At 30.7% G+C, this 15,726-nt stretch overlaps 1 long non-coding RNA gene across 1 annotated transcript; it reads left to right on the top strand.

The window, feature by feature from the left end:
* Positions 1-353: 353 nt before the first annotated feature.
* LOC126743876 (uncharacterized) lies at positions 354-4,858 on the top strand. Its single transcript, XR_007663014.1, has 3 exons — positions 354-462; positions 4,399-4,535; positions 4,630-4,858. It is a non-coding gene; the product is annotated as an uncharacterized LOC126743876 (long non-coding RNA).
* Positions 4,859-15,726: the final 10,868 nt, after the last annotated feature.

Here is a 15,726-nt window from a genome sequence, read left to right as displayed (position 1 = left end):
CTACCTCATAGATTTAAAATCCCCCCGAATAAAAAACTAATAGTTTTTATTACTAGTAGACTTTTTCAGTCGAAAAATATACTATTATTAAACTAAAAAAACGCCGCTATAATTATAATATATCACCCGTAAGGCCGCATTAAATCGAAAATAGTAATTACGAGTGTATTGAAAAGCGCAGTTAATTATTGTTTCGGCCCGTGTAATTAAAAGTAAATTGAATTTAATGGCGATATTGCCACGTATGTAGATATTGGAAAATTTTAGTAGTTTTTTTCTGTGAACGTCAAATTATAATAAAATTATATTTTATTAATGGCATTCACTTTAAAACATATAAAACTTACTTAAAAGTTCACGTTAAGGTCCACTTTTCAATGTTTTTATAAGGGTGAAAGCAGTGGTTTTAGATATAACGGTTGATTGTTAAATCAATGTTTGGTCTGATAATGGAATATGAGAGTAAGTTTTTCTTGTTATTTTAAAAGAATGTTTTATTAACTAATCGTGTAAAAAAATAGAATAGAATGTGTTAAAGGTCTAAATTTGCAGGTTAGAAAAATGATCAAAAAGAAGTGAACCAATTTTTAAATAATTTTCTTATTTTATTCCAGGCATTTTCAATCATGTACGTCTCTAGAGAAATTTTTTATTTTCAAATAATTTATCTATTTTGTCCTGATGTTTTTTCAAACTTTAAAAATTAATTTTAACTTTTTCAGGATTTTTAAGATTTATTCTTATATATTATCTTAATTCCGAGAATGTGGATTTATTTTTTATATCTTCTAGACAGTCCACTTAATTTGTTTATGGTTTTCAGGCATTTAAAGTACTTTTTAATTTTACTACAAGTATTTGAAATCTTATGCTTCAATCATTTCAGACAATTCTTAAATATTCCAGGTATTTCTCATTATTATTATTATTATAATAATTTTTCGTTCTCATCTCAACAGATTTGTATTAATTTTTTAAATTCTTTTAGGCATTATTTATATTTTTCAAGGATTTATTCGATATGTTTAAGGTTTCTAGGCTCTTGGAATAATTTTTCATGTTTCTAAGACATTTCAAATAATTCGAAATAATTTATACATAGTTTTAGGCTTTCGGAGTAGATTTATAATTTTTTTTTTTGGCCTTAAAGGCATTATATTTATATTTTTTCACAGAAATCTTGTTTCTTGTGTTTTTAAAAAACATTTTTTTGATTTGTTTTTTGCAGGCATTTTTGGTAAATTGTTTATGTCTTTCAAGGCATAATTTTTCATATCGTCCAAGGAATTGTGATCATATTTTATATTTTTCAGATATTTGAAATAATATTTAATTCTGTCATTATTAATATACTTGATAGTTTTCTCAGGGCCCTTGACTCTGATAATCTAATACTTGCTGTGTTTTCAGATTTTAAGAGAGCATTTGAAACCGTGAGTAGAGAAATGTTAATTAGGAAATTAGAACGGTTAGGCCTTAAAAATAATGTATTGAAGTGGCTTCAATCTTATCTAAGTGGTAGAGTTCAGTGAGTCATGTTCAAAAATAGTTCATCTGATAGTAATGCATGGTTTACCACAGGGAATGGTCTTGGGCCCCTTGCTATTTTTATGTCAACGATATGGTAGAGGTAGTGCGGGGGTGTAATGTGGTGTTGTTTGCGGACGATACAATGTTATATGTGGTGGGTAAAGACATTTATCAACTACAACAGATCATGACCGTTGAACTCAACAATTTATTCATCTGGCTTTGTAGAAATAAACTAAGTTTAAATGCAAGTAAATCCAAGTTCTGTATATTTGGCAAGAGATCTAGATTAAGTTCTGTGAGAAGATTTCTGTGAATGGGGAAAGTATTTTGTATGCCAAAGAAATTAAATATTTGGGAACAATTTTCGATGCCAATCTGAATTTCCATGCTCATGTAGATTACGTAATGAGAACATTTTCAAAAAAAGTTGGATTTATCACAAGAGTTGGAAAAAATTTGTCAATGTACATCAAATTAAAACTCTACAACGCCATAACTATGATCTTCCTCATTTACAGTTCTGTTCAACATGATTGTTTAACTTGCCACAGTATAGAATTTACCAACTGGCAATAATTCAAAATAGGGCTATGAGACTGATTCTAAATTGTAATCGTTACACGCCTGTTGTCTCTATGTTGGGTGTCCTAGATATGTTGTCTGTACTCCAAAGAATTTTGTATAACGTTTATTTGTTTATTTTGAAATTAAAACATCTCCCCGATTATATTTGTAATAAATTAAGAGTTTTTGGAGATATACATAACTATAATACGAGAAATCGTAGACTTCATACTGGTCGACAGATGTAACACAACCCAAATGCATAATTCAGTTCTGTACAAAGGTTTAATTCTATTTAACAACTTGCCTGCTCGCATCAAAAATTGTATTACTTTCAATCAATTCAGAAGGCTCTTGAGAAAATTTATCATGAATAAGTAATATTGTGTTTGTTATTTTATTATGTTATTTAAATTATGTGGTTTATTAAGTTTTACTTTAGTATGCATTGTTTCCGCTCCAATCATCATCTTGATTATGGGTTTATCTGTTGACTGGATATTTTTGGGCCAACCGGGATACTGGTTACAGCTTCTTGGAACTACCGAAGCATTTCTAATGGAGGGTCCTCATGGGCGCAATCACGGCGGAAAAGCGGAAAGGCGCAACGTAAATGTTGTGTTGTTTTGTTTGTGTTTGGGTTGTGCACATGTTATGTATTAATTTTTCCTATTTTCATAAATAGTATGAAATATTTCATCATTATTAGTTTTGTTTTTTCGAGGTTTTTGCTAGTTTCATTTGTTATTCTTACATTTAATATTAATTATGGAAGAGGTATGTAAAAAGGTTTAGCAATTTTAAGCAATAATTAGTATTTTTATTAATTGTTATTTTAGCAATATAAATGTGGCCTTTGTTTTTACCTGATCAATTCTAACTGTGAAAACCTGTGGGAACATCAGTGTTTTCAACATTATGATAAAAGAAAACACCAGTTGGTGAGTGATAATGGTGTTCTTACTATAGGTAAGTAGGTGTTTTGAGCATAACTACTTGTTTAAAATAATTTGTCATGTTGATTGAAATAAAATTAGTTTTTGATTTTTCTATTTGGAAAGTATCAATTATTAAACTAATACAACACTAATAGTTACATTTATTTTAAGTTGAGAAAGAACATGATGAACCACAGGAAAAAAATAAAGGGCCATGGGAAGAACTACTCATAAAGTACATTCAAGATAGACCTGCTTTATATAATATTAAACTTCCTGTAGCACAAAGAACAGCATTAAAAAAATCAATTGTAGTCGGAGATATTTACAATATTTAATGGGACCATAGGAGTTGAGGACCTAAAGTCAAAGTAGAAATACCTTAGGGATTGCTATTTAAAAGCAAAAAAAAGTTAAGAAATATGTTCCCAGTGGGTCAGCAGCAACTGTTGTGGAAGAGTCTGGATTTCGGTTTTACAAATTGATGACATTTTTAGATGATACAATTGATAGGCAACCGTAATTACCGAGCACTTTATTGACCTTCTCAGAGGGAGTAAAATGATGATGATGAAGTAAAACATCATTTTCCTCCATCACCTTACTTTACTCCCCAAACAATTATTACTTTATTCCCCATATACTTACTTTACTACTTTTATTTTAGACCTGTAGACCCATTTTATTCTAAAGTAAATTATTTCAGTTTTAATTAAAAATAATTACTTGAAATTAACAATACTGAAAGTAATACTATAATTATTAAATACAACACTTTTTTTTTTTAATTTAAGTCATCTTTTGTAAGTGATAAGGTGAAAAATTTTATTATATTATAAATAGAAGTTATTCCCTCGGGTGAATTACTGCCCTCATTAAAGCTGGTGCAGTAAACTTTACCATTGGGAATAAATGCCTATTTTACTCCCTTGGTGCTTAAATAACTATTATTATAATTTTTATTTTGTACCTCCCCTCCTTGTAATTTATTAATTAATGATGACTAAGTTTTAGTTTGTTAAATAGAGTGTAAAAAGCTTAGCAACTGTAGCAATCTTAATTTCAAAATCTTTGCATGTTTCGCAAATATTTACAACAAACCACCATCAACTTTTAACACCCTGTATCCATAAAACTAAGCCTTTTGGACCTTACTTTATATGAAATTTTAACCTTATTGTTGGTTATAAAATATGTCGTTAAAATATTGATATCTAACTTCGGGACAGCCTGTAATTTAAATGTTTTTAAAACCAAAGTAATTTAATAATTTATAATCTATAGTTATATTATATTGCACATATTAATTTATTTAGCATGAATAAATGATTTAATTTGATATTTTATTAATTCTTATTTTTAGAACGGTTAGTTCAGTTCCCCTGTCTTTATTGTCACCACCCACACCAACATTGGCATCTACCTCCGAGCAAGAAGAAGATGTTTCTTCTATAAGTGCTTCAGGAAGCAAATCCCAATCTCAAACTCCCAATTCCAAAAGTAAGCTCAATAATATTATGTTATATCCTTTAAATTTCTGCTTAATTGCAATTGCTAAAATGCATCTAAATTTTATTTTTTTAATGTTTTTAAGGAAGAAAAGTTGAAGATAAACCGTCAATTTAACAGGCCATTAAGGACAAGACCTCCAAGGCAATTAGATGGGGTCAATGGTTTTTTGGAGAGGTTGGGCTACAGTCTCCGCCGTTTCCCAGAAAGAGAACGAAGTAGGATAGAGATTGAGATATTACAATTAGTTTATTCAAGAGAAGTTGAATTAAATCTCATTTAAATTTATAAATAAAGTTATGCTTGAAAAAATATCTGTCTCATTTTTGGTTTATAATAAGTAATATAAAAAATCTCTATACTTTTTATGAAATTAATTTTAGGGCTAAAGTTATTAAGAACAAAATAAATAGTAAATAATGGATTGTTTTCTGAAATATAATAAAAAAATAAAGTTGAAGTAAATTATAATTAAAAAATGTCTTAAAATAATTTGGGTAAATAAAACCAAAAAGCTCAATTTTTTTTTTAATACAATATGCAATACAGTGGAAAAAATAAAATTGTATAAATGTAACAAATATTTGTACAAGTTAATTATATTAGAGCAATCTATATACATTAAAATTCATTGTCTTGGGCCTTCTGCCACTGCCACTCTACTGCACCATCACCACAAAAATAATCTGTGAAAGATTCTCTTATTGCTGCAGCATTTTTACTATATGTCTTAGAACCCCCTCTGGTAATATCTGTTAACCCTTGAGTGGTTGTAGGTAAATCAGATATATCTTTTTTAAAATTCCATTTTTGCTCAAATGTTTGGGCCACTTTCTTCCAATTTTCAGCAGTTGGTTTAAGAAATACCTGGTCTTTTAATACATTCCAAATCGCCTCACATGTTTCAGAAATAATAGTAGAAACAGTTTGTTTTCCTATGCGGAAACTATATGACATCATGCTGTCTCCGGAGGCTAAATATCTTAAAGTAATTTCTAAACGAATTTTCGGTTCTATTGGTTCTCGAATTACACATTGCTTTTGTAAGTAAGTTTTGTAAGTAAAATGTCAAAAGTTTTTGGTGACATCCTCAAAAAATTAATGAATTTTTTTGGATCATTTCTTCTCATTTCATCAACTAGTTTATGACTAGTACCTTGAGATAGCCTTTGGTCTTCAGTAAATATATCCCTTAACCAAAATCTTTTATTCTGTTGCCTTAACAGAAGACTTTTATATAAATTAAACATTTTGATTATTTGGTGTCGATAATGGTTTTTATAAAAAAAGGAGCAGTCTCCTTACTTAATAACTAATACTCCAATAGTTTGCAAAACTAAATCACATTCTTTTTCCATAATAAATAGGTAATAATTCAAAACTAGCAAAAACTAAACTATTTATTTTTTATTTATTTATTGAGGATATTACAAGGAAAGAGAGACTCTCTTCTCCTTGTCTAAGATCTGTTATGTCAGTTTGCATTAGGACGATCCGCCGTATTTCGCGGAGATCCGCTTTTACGCTTTTCCGCCGTGATTGCGCCCATGAGGACCCTCCATAAGTGTTACACGGGGGGAACAATGTGTCTGGTCAGCAAGGTCAACAAAGTTCCAAATGTGTGTCATCGGCTGCTTGCAACCGAACCGACTCGATCAACCTGAGTCGACATTATTTTTTTTATTATTATAAGGCAAGCAACAATTAACTGTGCTTTTAATAAGTGGGGAAGGAAATAATGTTCAGGTTAAGTCTTGTTTTAATTTATGGTCTACCTCTAACAGGATATTTCTAGAACCGAGATGATGTTTCTGGATTACCGAGACCATCCATGGACAAACCAGAGTGTCCTGATACAGTTATGGCCAACTTATACTTTTAGTTTATTTTTCATTTATGTTTTTATTGAATGTAGCTTTTTGCTAAATAAAGATATTATTTAATTTGGACAAATTTTTCATGTCTCTTAATTACGCACTAGTGCGTAAAAAATAATTTTTAAACGTTAATTTGACATTTAATTTGTCATGTTTTTTTTTTGACGATGTTTTGACCAGTGCGTTAAGTAATTTTTTTAGGCATTAGTGCGTAAAGCAATTTGGATTTTTTGATCTTTTTATGTGTACTTCGGTAGTAGAAGAAATTTTGCATTTTACGCGTGTGTAATTCATAGGAATTGTCGCATTTATAAAAAAAAGATCATTTTATACACTTTTTACATAACTATTTTGGACAAAAGTACAATTCTTCAAATAATTGTACAGTGCCTTAGAGATACCATAAATTTTATTTGTTTTTATTGAAAAATGTACATTTTCGTAATAAAATTAGAGTCTTAAAAAACTGATATCAAAGGTTTTCAAACATGAAAATATTAAAATCAAAATTCACGTTTTTTTTAATTCGCATAATACTGTCTGGATATTCTGAAAATCTATCCCTATTATGAAATGATATGAAAAAAAGCGAATGAAATTTTCCCTTATTTTATTACCCTTAATGAAAAAGTGCGCGATGTCAAAAGGTGTGTCCGTAGTTAAAGTGGCGCCCCTTTACTTTTCACCCCTTAGCCCATTGCGAAAGTAATTAGGAGGCCGATAAACTAAAATTATGTCACTAATTTTGTAAGGAAACGATTTAATTTGAGACAGGCCCGGTGATATTGCGAATTTTCCCTCTCTCGTAATTTTCTGCTGCCCCCTTTCCCCGCTCTTTTTCCCGTTCGAAGGTTATTAATTGCCCTTTACGAAATTGAACCCTTAATTCAAGCCCTTTTTATACATTTCGGTAAAAGTGGTAGTTTTTTTGCTTTCTCTCTCTTTCTCTCTCTCTCTCTCAGTATCAAAAAAAACCCAATTCTTTCCGGTAAAGTCGATTAAAGCAGTTTTTTCTCGTTAGGATCGTAAGAAAATTCAAATCAGATTCTTAATTAACCGGCCGCTTTGTTTTAAAACTAAATTAAAACAGACGCCTGTTGTAAATCAGGTTTTCTTTGTTTTTCTTTCCTTCCTTTTCTGGTTCATATTTTTCTTTAAGGGAAAACATCATTTTCAGCAAGGCGGTGGGGGATTCATTAGTTTTCCCAGGCGGTGACAGGCCGAATATATAAAAAAAAATATTCGGAAAACCACCCTTACCTGTTGTTATGGGGAGGGTTGGTTGATAAATGGCGGTTTTATCTCTTAGACATTTGGATAAATCGATTTTCGCTTTCTTAAGTGAGGAGCTAGAATTTATGTAATAGCGTTCAAATTTCAAAATGGTTTTTTAAGTCTATTGCAAGATGAGATTTTTGCGTTTGAATAGACGATATTTTTAATTGAAATGGATGGGAAAGAAAAGAAGAGAGATATATTGTTTCAGTCATTCTCAAAAATTGTACAAGAAGTTGAAAAAATATTTTTTTCTGGAAAAATTGATATATTTTCACAACAATCGTATTTAACTGAGACATTAAGTGAATAAGAGACATGAAAAATTTGTCCAATTTACTTCATTTGAAATGATTAAAGACAAATTTTAGAAGTTTAAAAAAAATATACAGTAAATAAAAAAAATACCAAAAAAGCTAGAGCCCCAAAAAATTTATACAACGATTTTCATTTAAAATGATTAGTCACGTATTCAGGGACTTTGGAAAAATGCTTAATAAATTATACAAAATATTTTTTTTAAGAAATAATACATTTATTCAAACAATTATATAGCACCTGGAAGACCCTGCACTTTGCTATTAAGTCTAGCACATAATTTTTTATACAAAATACCTGGGCAATAAAAATAAAAAATTCAACCGCCTAGAAATAACAATTTTTTTATTTATTCTAGAAAATTGACAAAGAAAGCGACTAAAGTGTGTCAGCAAATAAATAGTTTTCATTGATTTTCAGTAATTTTTAATTGATTCTCTAAAAAAAAAATTTTAATGAGTTTAATTTAAAAAAAAACTCATGGCAATTGAATAGTGTACTTAATATACAACTGCATGCAATAGTTATTTATGTAACGAGCGTGTAAAACGATTATTTTTTTATTAATGGGAAATTTCATTCATAAAAAATTAATGAAAAAAATTGCATGGCAACTAGTATATATGCAAAATTGACAAAAAAGCGTCTTCATAGTAAACAGGTAATTTTTATAAAATTTTTAGTTTGACAGTTTTATAGATATAGTGATTTTAATGTTGTACTTTTTTTTATTAATTTTGTCCATTTTTATTGCCTATAAATTAAGTAAAAAATAAATTTTAAAAATAATAAAGTTATTAATTTCTTGGTCCTAAACCTGCAAATTCCATCTACGCTACTTACTAAGTCTTTTTATACACTAGTGTGTAAAAAGTGAAATTATATAAGCCTTGGAAAGTGTGTAAAGTGAGTACTTTACGCACGGTAGTAGAAACAATGTTTTTTTAAGGAAGAAGAAGAAAAAGACAATAAAGATACTGATTTAGTAAATTGAATGCAGTACAAGCCTTAAATTAAATATACATGGTGACTTTAGTTACTTCAAAAAAAATTGTGCCTGGGAAAAAGATTTTGTTTACCCAGAGAGTCATAATTATTAAAATTTATTTATTTTTTTATAGATTTCGATTTAAGCGCCTGGAAAAATTAATATTTTAGATTCTTCCAAGCAGTTCAGTCCAACCTATTTTCTATGCAATAAACTAATTTTCCACTTTGTCCAGGGAGTTAAAGATAAAACCAAAAGTCTTCTTATTACCTTTAACCTAGCAAGTTGTAGAAATTTTCATTCCTTTTTCGACTGCCTGGAAGAAGAAAAATATTATACAAAATATTTTTTTAAAGAAATAATACATTTATTCAAACGATTATATAGCAACTGGAAGACCCTGCACTTTGCTATTAAGTCTAGCACATAATTTTTTATACAAAATACCTGGGCAATAAAAATAAAAAACTCAACTGCCTAGAAATAACAATTTTTTTATTTATTCTAGAAAATTGACAAAGAAAGCGACTAAAGTGTGTCAGCAAATAAATAGTTTTCATTGATTTTCAGTAATTTTTAATTGATTCTCTGAAAAAAATTTTAAATGAGTTTAATTAAAAAAAAAACTCATGGCAATTGAATAGTGTACTTAATATACAACTGCATGCAATAGTTATTTATGTAACGAGCGTGTAAAATGATAATTTTTTTATTAATGGGAAATATTATTCATAAAAAATTAATGAAAAAAATTGCATGGCAACTAGTATATATGCAAAATTGACAAAAAAGCGTCTTCATAGTAAACAGGTAATTTTTATAAAATTTTTAGTTTGACAGTTTTATAGATATAGTGATTTTAATGTTGTACTTTTTTTATTATTTTTGTCCATTTTTATTGCCTATAAATTAAGTAAAAAATAAATTTTAAAAATACTAATGTTATTAATTTCTTGGTCCTAAACCTGCAAATTCCATCTACGCTACTTACTAAGTCTTTTTATACACTAGTGTGTAAAAAGTGAAATTATATAAGCCTTGGAAAGTGTGTAAAGTGAGTACTTTACGCACGGTAGTAGAAACAATGTTTTTTTAAGGAAGAAGAAGAAAAAGACAATAAAGATACTGATTTAGTAAATTGAATGCAGTACAAGCCTTAAATTAAATATACATGGTGACTTTAGTTACTTCAAAAAAAATTGTGTCTGGGAAAAAGATTTTGTTTACCCAGAGAGTCATAATTATTAAAATTTATTTATTTTTTTATAGATTTCGATTTAAGCGCCTGGAAAAATTAATATTTTAGATTCTTCCAAGCAGTGAACTGCTATCCAACCTATTTTCTATGCAATAAACTAATTTTCCACTATGTCCAGGGAGTTAAAGATAAAACCAAAAGTCTTCTTATTACCTTTAACCTAGCAAGTTGTAGAAATTTTCATTCCTTTTTCGACTGCCTGGAAGAAGAAAAATATTTACTGATTCAAAGGCAGTTGAATTAAAAGAAATCAAAAAAAAAATTTTGCGGGCAGTTGAAGATGAAAATTACCGATTTTTATGCTTATAATTTCGTTTTTTTTTTTGAGTTAAGTAGCAATCATAAAACCGTACAAGCTGATTAACCTCCTGCCTGTGCAAGGAAATTACAACGTCCCCGTCATCAATCAACGTCCCAAAAGGCAAAATAACTCCGAGGCTTAAAAAGCTCCGGACTAAAGAACGCCAACGAAAAAAAAAACAAACACCACCGACCAGAAAACAGATGGAGAACAGTTTTTTCGTCCACCCTCCGTCCGGGACGTCTAATTAATTTTTACTTGCCCACGCTCCGATCTGATAAAGCGAAAAGTTTTCTAAATAAAAACCCTCCTCACCCCGTCGCCCTCCCCCCCGCTCCGGAAAACTTTATATTTTTCTTTTCGCCGAAAAACAAGCAGATAAATATCCGCGTTTGTCGCGGGAACCTGCACGAAAATGGGACATTTTTCTTCGGCGAAACGGTTATCTCTTTGTTTTGCCGATGCCACCGTCGTCGCCGCCGGATTAACGAGAGGGAGTCCCCTCCGGTAATCCCATTCGGTGTTCGATAGTTTTTTGTCCTCACTCCTCACTGAAATCCCCGACTTACTTGCTTATTCGTGCATACCATTAGCACAACATTAAAGAACGGAAACCGGGTTTTTAAATGGAATTTTATCCGGAAGGATTGGTTTTATTAACTGTATAGATTTTGTTGTAAGTGTAAACTTTGGTAAAAGTAACTAAATAAATCATTTAACAAGAGAATATATTTATTTAGCACACCGATACCAAAGTATAACAAAAATGATAAAGCGACCAATAAAAAGGTCAGACTATTCTTCTTGATGATAATAGAACGTTCCTATGCATCAATTATCTTTTCCTATAGTACAGTAAATCTGTCGAAAAAAAGGCCGTTTTGACGAAAAAGTGCCTACACACTTTTTTTTGCGAAAATCGTTAAAAAAGTATTCAAAAAGCTTAACTTAAAATTTGTGACCTCGACGCGTACCGGGTTTTTGAAAAAACTCAAAAATTTTTTGAATTTCATTTATTTTGAGAATGGTAGGTTTTTGGAAAAATTTGTAAGGACAAAAAATGTCGGGGACATCATTTTCTACTTTTCTTATTGAGTTCACTTGCTGCGATAAAAATTACAAAAAATAGATGGCGTCAAAGTACCCAAAAAAGCGTTTTTTTCACTTTTTGGGATAGAAAGCGGAAGGAAAGATTGCTGTGGATCCACGATTTTATATGAAAATTTTCTTCAGTGATGAATTACACTTTTAGTTAAATGGCTATGTAAACAAGCAGAATTGCCGAATTTGGGGGGATGAGAATCCACGAGTTATTGGCGAAAAACCTTTACATCCAGAAAAACTAACCGTTTGGTGCGCTTTATGGGCCGGTGGAATCATTGGTCCTTATGTCTTCAGAAATGCTGATGGTCAGAACGTTACAGTAAACGGTGAGCGATACAGAAACATGATAACCAACTTTTTTTTTCCTCAATTGGAAGCCGTTGCAGGCATTGCAGAAATGTGGTTTCAGCAGGACGGTGCCACGTGCCATACAGCGCGTCAAACAATTAATTTACTGCAAGAGACATTGGAGCAACAAATAATTTCAAGGAATTGACCTGTAAACTGGCCGGCTCATTCGTGCGACTTGACGCCATTAGGTTATTTTTTTTGGGGCTATGTTAAGTCGCATGTCTACGCTGATAAACCCGAAACACTTGAGCACTTGGAAGCCAACATACGACGCGTGATTGTCGAAATACAGCCTGCAGTACTGGAAAGAGTTTGTGAAAATCGGACCTCTAGATTACGCCACGTACGCGCCAGCCGTGGGGGTCACTTGCCCGAAATCATTTTTTAATATTAATGCCAAAAAAAAATCTTTAATATAAAAGCAAATTCGTTCATATCAATAAAATATTTTGTGTTTAATTTCAATTTAAAGTTCGCCGCCTCTAAAAAAAACTCCCTTTATTAACTTAAAAACTAATGCACCCTATATATTTTTGCAATTGGCAATTTTATCAACAACTATCAATAAGCTGGCGAATATAAGCAAATGTGGAGGAAATTAAACGCGTTGATATTTTTTGATCGCCAATATTAAGACAAAATTAAAAAGGCGACGTTGAAATAAACAGAAGTTGGCCTTCGCTTGCCGTCGAAATATGACATGCGCTTTCCACCTCGCGACTTTTCAACACAAAATACAGTTATTAAAATTTTACCAAAATCGTTTGGATAACGTAAAGGTCATAAAACGTTTTACGACTGACTAATTCCTATTAGACAATAGCAACAATATCAAACTTTTGCGATCTTAGGGCCTGGAATAAATTTATAAAGAGCATAACATTTAGCGTTTCTTAAAATTTTAGGCTTGGTTTCGCAAGAAAAATGGCGATGTTAGGAACAAAATCAAGACTAATGCTTCAATATATTTTGTAAATATAATATTTTCGAATTTTAAAACTTAATAACTTAACAGATGTTAAATATAGAGTTATGAACCCTGAATGTCATTTGAAGTGAATATGGTTCTCTATCCAATACAAATTACTTCCATTCGGTATGTTTCAATAGTATTTAAGAAAATTTAGTTTAATGACCCTAAGTATTAAAGTCATATTATGCTTTAAGCTATAGGGCAACGTAAGAAAAGAGTCTTGAATATAGAATTTAATTTTAAATCCAACACAATTAGCTCTATTTAGTTTGCTTTCGGAGTTTTTGAACAAATTCAAAAATTTTAATGACGATGGTTTCAGTTAGAAAGTTTGGGTTCATAATTTGGTTTAAGGCAAAATAGCTTCAACATGGATTTATTTTAGAATCAGAAACCCTTAAAGTCAAATCACATTGAAAATGGTCAGTTGTAATATGATCTGTATAGGTGCAGGCCTAGACCTGATGATGCTTCGACAGAAGCGAAACACGTGAAGCGTATACAAGCTTACATATATTTAAAGAGACCGTGATTTCTAGGTTTTAAAGGCCTTGATGCATTATTTGGTTTAAGGCGATATAACTTCAAAAGTGTTTATGACCGAATCGAAAGCCCTTAAAGTCATTTTAAAAGAACTTAAATCTAAATTCAATACAATTGATTCCATTTAGTTTGATTTAGTATTTTTTGAAAAAATGTTGACAAAAACTTTCATTTGACAATCATATAGTATAAATTAAAATATTTATTACATAATAGGATTGTATTGAGATTCAGAGATAAATCAATGTAAATGATACCCATTTTCCAAATGCATTTAATGGTAATGACCTATATGATTAATTATCAAATTTGGAAAAATAATTTTTAAAATTTCTTGTAGTAAAAGTATGCTTTTAAATCTGGGGTTTCTTAGGGTTGAAATTTAAACCCTTTGCTATTTTTGCTATTTATAAATGATCTAGGATAATAACTTGAAGGCCAGAAGTAACTGTTTGCTGACTACCCAAGAATCGATCGAAATTGTTTCTGATTGTCAACACCTATATAGTCTGACTAAATAAGTGGTACCAAACAAGTAAACTAAATCAAAATATTATTTAATATTTTTTGAATAATTTACACTTTCATCTGTAAGGTCATAATCTCAAATCTAGCGGTTTTTAATTTTTTTAATTTAATTAATGGCACATCGTCAACACGTATTAAAAAATATTAAACGGATTGATATAGGCAGTAGGGCAATAAACTAAAAGATTTCAATTAAGCCCAGCCAGGTTTATGTAAGATTTCATTGCACGATTATCCAGAATTTCCATTTAGAGCGCATTTCAGTCCCGCGCACTGAACTGTTGCAGTTAAATGGTAATTAAGTTTTTGCCTGGAAAATTAGCATAGAGTCGTTCGACAATTTTAAAGTGGGCGGAGGGGAAACTGACTCCGGTGCGGGAAAATTAAAAATTTTGAACCTGACTGAGGTTATCGTGGCCATAATAATATGAACGAAGGGACGTGCAACCGACCGTATAACGTGCCGCGGCCAAGTGTAAAGGAAAATTAACACCGGAGGCGATAATTCGGATTACTTCTGGATAATTCCGGAGTTGGCCCGCGGGGATTTCAATTTACTGCTTTAATTATGGAAAGGACAAATTTCGATTTTTCACCCCAATCTCTGCCCCTTTTCGCCCCCATTCACTAGCTGATGCCATATAGATCTTCCCGAGGCCATTCTCTGGATAATACAAGTTTTAGTATTGTTAAAAATTTTCTTTATTGATTTTGCTAGCACGTCACGTATAAATTTAATGGGGAATGAGGCGCGGATAATATATCGTCTACCAGGGTCTATTATTCAATTATGCATGTCAGGTGCTTTATCTGTTTAATTTAATACTGGCAATATTGGCGCGGCAGGAATTTCGAGCTGACTTTATGCCCTTTTGATATTAGCAAGGAATATCATGTATAATAAAAAAAGACCGGTTTAAAATGGAAAATAGATTATCTTCAGAATTCTGGAAATATTTAAACCTCAACTTCCTGGAAAAGTATTGATATTTCCCTTCAGGTTTCAGTTCAAGGCAGAATGACATACTAATGACTTCTTCAAGGCAGTTGAAAACGGTGCAACAGATATTTGCAGTCTTTGCTTAATGTTTGTGAAGGAATTTATTTATTTTTCCAGGCAGTTGAAGCCATAAAGTAATCCAGATTTTTTTATGCATTATAGTTCTGATAATGTTCATTTTCTTGATGTATTCATATTCAAATCTTTTGCTATAAGAAAAAGATGTAAGTTCCTTCCAGGTATTTAGGTTAAAAAAAAATATGCAAAAAAGAATCGATATTTAATTTTCATGCCTGAAAACTTACATGAACTATTTTCTTTCAAAACGCCCGGACTATGGTAGCAGAAATAACCTTACTGTAGATTTTCCATCTCGCTCACTCATGCTTGATTTATGTACTGTCGCTTAATGACTACATTAGTCCGGGCAAAACTAAATATTACCAAGTATATCAGATACAGCATAAAAGAAAAATATTTTTCTTATACATCGGACTATAGCAAAATTTTTTTTTCAAAATGGCGATTTGATTTATTTCACTCATAACGATTTATATTAATCCGGGCAGAAACGATCAAAATTGAGAAATACCAAAAAAACATTACTGCTTATTAACTAGTCTACCGATTTTATTTTAGTTTTTACTAATGAATAGGAAACGCATT

Source organism: Anthonomus grandis, chromosome 13, assembly GCF_022605725.1.
Source record: "Anthonomus grandis grandis chromosome 13, icAntGran1.3, whole genome shotgun sequence".
NCBI classification, from domain to species: domain Eukaryota; kingdom Metazoa; phylum Arthropoda; class Insecta; order Coleoptera; family Curculionidae; genus Anthonomus; species Anthonomus grandis.
Note: the sequence above shows the minus strand (reverse complement) of the source record. Positions and strands in the feature narration are given on the sequence as shown.